Below are 6,071 nucleotides of genomic sequence, written 5' to 3'. Positions count from 1 at the left end.
GTGTCAAGTTCTTTCTCCCATTCCCTTACATAGAGTGGCTTTTTCGCCTCGCCCTCAGCTCCCACCAAGGCGTAAAGTGATGCGATCCTCCTCTGCATAGGAAGAGGTGAGGTTATAGTCTTTTCGAAGTCAGTTAAAGATCTACCTGGTGTGCACCTCTTTCCCAGTCCACCGCACACAGCACCTAAGTATGCTTTCGTTAGGAAGAAACCCGGTGAGTCTTTGATTCGCTCCGGTAGTTTGCTCAAAATGGCCTCTTCTGTGTTCGGAGATAAGTCGCCTATTCTAGTTTGGGTCAAAGAAGCCCATATTTCAGGGTGGATATCACTACTTTTGCCTAATATGTCGGGAATGAGGTTTGCTGGCAACAGTGGAGATGGGTTAGGAGCTAGTGTATTATTTTGTTCCCTCCAGTCTCTCTGATCCCTTTCAATAAGGGGTCGAGATCCCTGTTCTTATCTTGATTTGTGTCGGGCAGCCAGAGGAGTCTCTGGAGCATGGGTCCCACATTTTGTTGCATTAGGTCATGCACATCCGGTCGCCTCTTTGGGTCTACTGATTCTAGCCATCTGTTTAGCTGTATCGCCTGGTAATATTTTGACACGTCCGGGAGGCCCAAACCTCCCCTAAGTTTATGCCTAACTAAGAGGGAATGCGAAAGCCTAGATCTCTTTCCGTTCCATAAGAACTGTGAAAAGAGTCTCCTTATCTCCTGGAAAAATGTTTTTGGCAAGTGAATCGGGACCATTTGCATTACATACAGGATCTTAGGGAAAATATAGGCTTTGATCACATTCTTCCGACCCATCCAGGATAAGTATGGTAAATTGTATTTTTGTAATAGTCGTGAAGTGTCGCTTTTGAGGGGGGTAAAGTTACATCCAAATAAATCCTCTAGGTTTCTAGGTATCAGTATCCCAAGATATTTTAAGGGGTCTTTGGTCCAATGGAAATGAAGGTGGGACTGAAGGGAAGCTGCTCGTGCTTCGGAGAATGAGATGTTTAATATTTCGGATTTAGAATGGTTGACCTTGAAGTCTGAAATATGGCTGAAAATCTCAATCTTTTTGGTCAAGTGATCTAGTCCTGTCTTAGGATTGGTCACCAGAAATAATAAATCATCAGCGAAAGCAGTACATTTCAAGTCCGCTTTGCCATGACTAACTCCTTTGATCTCAGGGGTCTGTCTGACTAACTGGATAAGCGTTTCCACAACCAAGATGAACAGGGAGGGGGACAATGGGCACCCCTGTCTGGTGCCGTTTGAGATCTCAAAGGTTGGAGACAGCGTTCCATTGACCTTCAGCCTGGCATGGGGTTGCTGATAAAGAGTGAATATTGAGTGTATGAAAGGTTCTGGTATAGCGAATTTTTTTAGCGACATTTCCATAAAGTTCCAGTTGACTCTGTCGAATGCCTTTTCCGCATCTATGCTTAACAGAGTCAACGGGAACCTCTTTGTTTTGGCTGCATGGATTGCATGGAAGATTCTATGGGCGTTATCTTTTCCTTCTCTACATTGGATGAATCCTGACTGTTCTGGGCCAATCAGGTAGGGAAGCAGTTTGCCTAGTCTGGTTGCTAGGATTTTGGCCCAAATCTTTAGGTCCAGATTCAAGAGGGAGATCGGCCTGTAGCTTCCGCAGTTCTGGGGGTCTTTGCCTTCTTTATGTATGAGGGTGACATAAGATTCTTGTGTCTGCCTGGGCAGCTGGCCTCCTTGTAAAAGCGTGTTGCATATGTCAGTGAGTCTGGGTAATAAAATGTCTTGGAAAGTCTTGTAGTAGAGGAGGGGCAAACCGTCTGGTCCAGGGCTCTTCCCTGGTGGAAAACTTCTCACAATGGACTTCACTTCTTCTAGCGTGATTGGGGTAATCAGGGAGTCTATGCGTCGGCTGTGCGTACTACCGGGAGCTTTAGTGAGTCCAGAAAGTTTCTGATATGCGTCCGCCTAGTGTCACTGTGGTTGAGGGGTTTGTCTTTATTTAGATTATAGAGGTCTTCATAAAATTTTTGAAAAGCCTCAGCTATTTCCGGAGTCTCCTGAGTTACGGTTCCATCTACCTTCCTTATTTTGGGGATGTATGACAAATTTTTAGCCTTTTTTAAGATTGCTGTCATCATTTTTCCTCCCTTATCGCCATGTGCGTACACCTTGTGCTGGAAGTGCAACCACTGCTTCCTGACTCTCTGAGCTAATAGTTTTTTAAGCTGGGTTCTGAGTTCCACAAGTTCATCCTGTTTTTTTTTACAAGAAGATAATTTGTTTAGCTTTTCAATCTTAGAAATCTGGTCTAGTATGGAATCTAGGGCCTTCTGCTGCTCTTTTTTGACTCTCGTCCCAATAGAGATGAAGCAACCCCTAATGTATGCCTTATGGGCTTCCCATTCTATAGGGGAGGTGCTGTGTGCGGTGGAATTGGTCTCGAAATACAGTTCCAGTTGAGATCTAACCTGTTCAATATGTAGCCTGTTGTTCAACAGGGATTCGTTTAGTTTCCAGTTCCATTCTCTCCTTGGTAGGGAGGCGAGGGCGAGGGTCACGTGGCAGGGAGCGTGGTCGGAGATGGTGATGTTCCCAATCTCGGCTGCGCTGGAGACAGGCAAAAGAGAGGCAGAAATTAGGATGTGGTCAAGTCTTTGATAGGAGCCATGCGGGATAGAGAAGAAAGAATAGTCCTTAACAGAAGGGTTGCTAGTTCTCCATACATCAATCAGTTTCAAGTTTTGTAGTTTTTTGTGTAGCCTGCTAATGTGTTTCTGAGCGATGTGTGATTTTGTGGTAGATGAATCAAGTTCCGGGTTCAGGACCAGGTTAAGGTCAGCGCCCAGAATCACCTGGCCCTCTGCATAGTGCTCGATGGTTTCCAACGTTTTGAGAAGCCATTGGACCGTAGCCTTGTTAGGTGCATATAGGTTAGCTAAGGTATATTTTCGGGAAGCAATCTCCCCTTTCAGGATCAGAAGTCTACCCTCATCATCCTTGTGTTGCTGGTGTAGTGTAAAAGGTATTGAATGATGGATGGCAATAGAGACTCGCTTGGAAGCTGAAGTAGGGTGGGCGCCGTGAAACCATTGGTCAAATACACGCGTTGGAAAATTAGGTATTTTTTTCTGACGCAGGTGTGTCTCTTGTAGAAAGACTAGGTGAGCTCCCATTTTTTTTATAGCTAGCATCACCTGGCCTCTCTTTTGAGGCGAGTTGAGGCCTTTTACGTTAAATGTTGTTATTTTCACTTCCGCCATTATCTCCCAGGTGACAGATCTCTGATTGTCTTTACAATGCAGTTAGGTCAATCTACAGGGGGGGGGGAGGGAAAGAAGGGGGTATAATAGGACTAAACAGATAGAAGGGAAAAAAAGAGAATAAATTATATATAAAAAAGCAAGTAATAAACAGTACAACTGAATCTAGTGGATGTGAGTTGGGAGGGAGTAAGAGAATGGACTTATCCCTCGCACTCCAAGTCTGCAAACCAGGCTATGTTTTACAATCTGGTTGGTGATCCCACTAAACTGAACAGGCTTTCCCTGCTCCTAGGGATGGAGAAATCTTTACTCCAAAATCTGTAACTTGCTAATGGGTCAAAAACTTATATGAGGCAAGTAGTAGGTGTATATCGCTGTGTATTCATTTCGTCATCAGCATGCTGGGGTTATATAAGCCCTAGGTGGGAAAGAAGGAGAAAGGGGAAGGTGAGGCAAATGGAGAGGGGAGGGGGGGGGGGGTGAAGAGGGAAAAGTGTTAGTGAAACTACATCTAGGAAGCGTTAGAGCTCCACACTATAAAGGGGTGATGACAAAATAAGTATATTGTTGTTTATCTATTCGCATACAGCATTGATATACGGTAGGATCTATAGTAGACTCGCAAGCCCCATTTTTGAGCAGACAACAGAGTCTTAATGACTCACACTCTGACATACAACGTTAGATAACAAGTGAATAAACATAAGAAAATAGCTCAGAGCTCAAACCCTGTAAGAGGTATCCGCTCTCTGAAGGTCTGCAGTCAGATATTACTCTCCGACCGTCCTTCATAGGATGTGTATTGTGACCTGCAGATCCTCTTTCAGGTCGGTGGGGAACGCATCTCGGCCGCCACTCTGTTTGACTTGGACTTCTGCTTCTGGATCTTCCTCCAGGGTTCCATCTGCGGGAGGCTCGGTAAGTCTGTAGATGGTATCAGCGGCATCCATGAGGAGACTTCCACTGGGCGAATGCCGATGGCTTCCCAGGCTCTTTCCAGGTCGTCTGGGGTGTGGATTGGGATACGTTCTCCGTTTTTTATAATTGCAATTCCAAATGGGTACAGCCACACGTAAGGAATCTTGTGCGCTCTCAATTCATCCAGAAGTGGCTTCATTGTGCGCCTTTTTGCGAGCGTGGTAGGCGCGATGTCTTGGTATAGGGCTATGTCTGCTCCACCGTAGACTATTTGCCGTTTATCTCTAGCGGCCGCCATTATGCGAGCGGTATCCACAAATGAAAGCAGTCCACAGATGACGTCTCTAGGCCTTTCAGTCGGCTTTGGGGCAGGTCTCAGCGCCCTATTATCTCACCAACGGACTCCTCGCCCAGAAGATCGGCAAATATTTCCAGGGCAACTTTGCGCAGGGATTCAGCGGCCCAGGATTCGGGTAACCCCTTAATGCGAACATTTCGCCTCCTGCTTCTATTTTCTTGATCTTCGAGCATTAACATTGCTCTATTAATCTCTGCGGTATGGAAGTCCAGATATTCCGCTACTCCTGCGGAGTGTGACACTATCTCCTGTGTTGCGGTTTCTAGAGACTCCACTCTATGCCCCATTTGTGCTATCTCCGATTTGATATCGGACAGTTCATTAAGCACTGGCCTTATTGCCTTTTCCAGTGCCTGCCCCAGTACCTTTGTAAGAAAGGACTTCGATACTGGTGAGGGATCGCGGGGTTCCACTTCTCCTTGAAAGCTGGCTGCATCGGAGTCTTCGCCATCTTCGGCACATGCTGCTGCCGCCGCCATCTTAGGTCCTGTGCCTGGGGAGATGAGGGCTTTCTTTTTGAGAAATCTCTGCATGGCTTGTTGGCTCTTTTGGGTTCTCGGGGTGTCAGGTGTGTCAGCACCCCTATCTCTCCCATATTTGACCATTTTTAAGTGGGTCACTGCTGTATAAGTGGCTTGAATAGCTTGAGTGCGGAGGAGCCGAGGTCTCACACAGCCATCTGCAGTCACGGCTAGGCTCCGCCCCCTCGACAAAACTGAAATTTGAGGCAAAAACAACCAAATTGTTTTCCATAGACACCAAAACTAAAAATAAACCAGCTCAAACTTAAATTAATTCCTTGCTAGAACCTGCAGCACCAAACTAACCAAGATGGCCAACAAAACCTCATGTCTTCACACACACAAAGGACATCAAAGATGGCCAACAAACCCACATGGCCTTCACACACACAAAGGGAAATAAAATGGTATCTACAATATCCAGCAATAGGAAAACCAAACTAAACAGTTTCTATATTCCCTGTTCCCCACCCCCGAAACCAGAGCAATCCTCCACTCTGCGGGTGATTTAAAGGCTAACAATATAAAAATACTCTTTAAATGCTGTCTCTAATGTACTGCTCAGCACACACATACTCAGATCCACCAAAAACTACACAACGGAAAAGCACTTACCTCATCCTTACAGAAATAGAGCGAAAAATGTTCTTTTAACAAGCAGAAATGTTCTCTGATGCAGCAGACAAAACTACAGTTTACTTTTCTCTGTTTAATCTGTTGAATGCTTCCAAGCTCGCCATCTGTTGAAGAAATATTAATAGGAGAAATCCGCTCTCATCAGACTTTGTGTAGGGACAGGCAAATCTCTCAACCGCAGTCAGACAAAGGTGTTTTCATGTTGAATTCTTGCTGAGCACTCCTCCCCTCCTGCCCAGTCTGTACACTTGTATTGTTTACTCACAAAAGGTGTAACAATAGAAAAGGGGCCGGCCCATCACCGACCACTTACTTCATGTAACAAGGATGCAGGAAGTGATGACATAGAAAGACAAGACACCATCATTTAGAATAACCTAGCTAGCTAA

This window comes from Bufo gargarizans, chromosome 1 (genome assembly GCF_014858855.1).
Source record: "Bufo gargarizans isolate SCDJY-AF-19 chromosome 1, ASM1485885v1, whole genome shotgun sequence".
Lineage (NCBI taxonomy): Eukaryota > Metazoa > Chordata > Amphibia > Anura > Bufonidae > Bufo > Bufo gargarizans.
Note: the sequence above shows the minus strand (reverse complement) of the source record.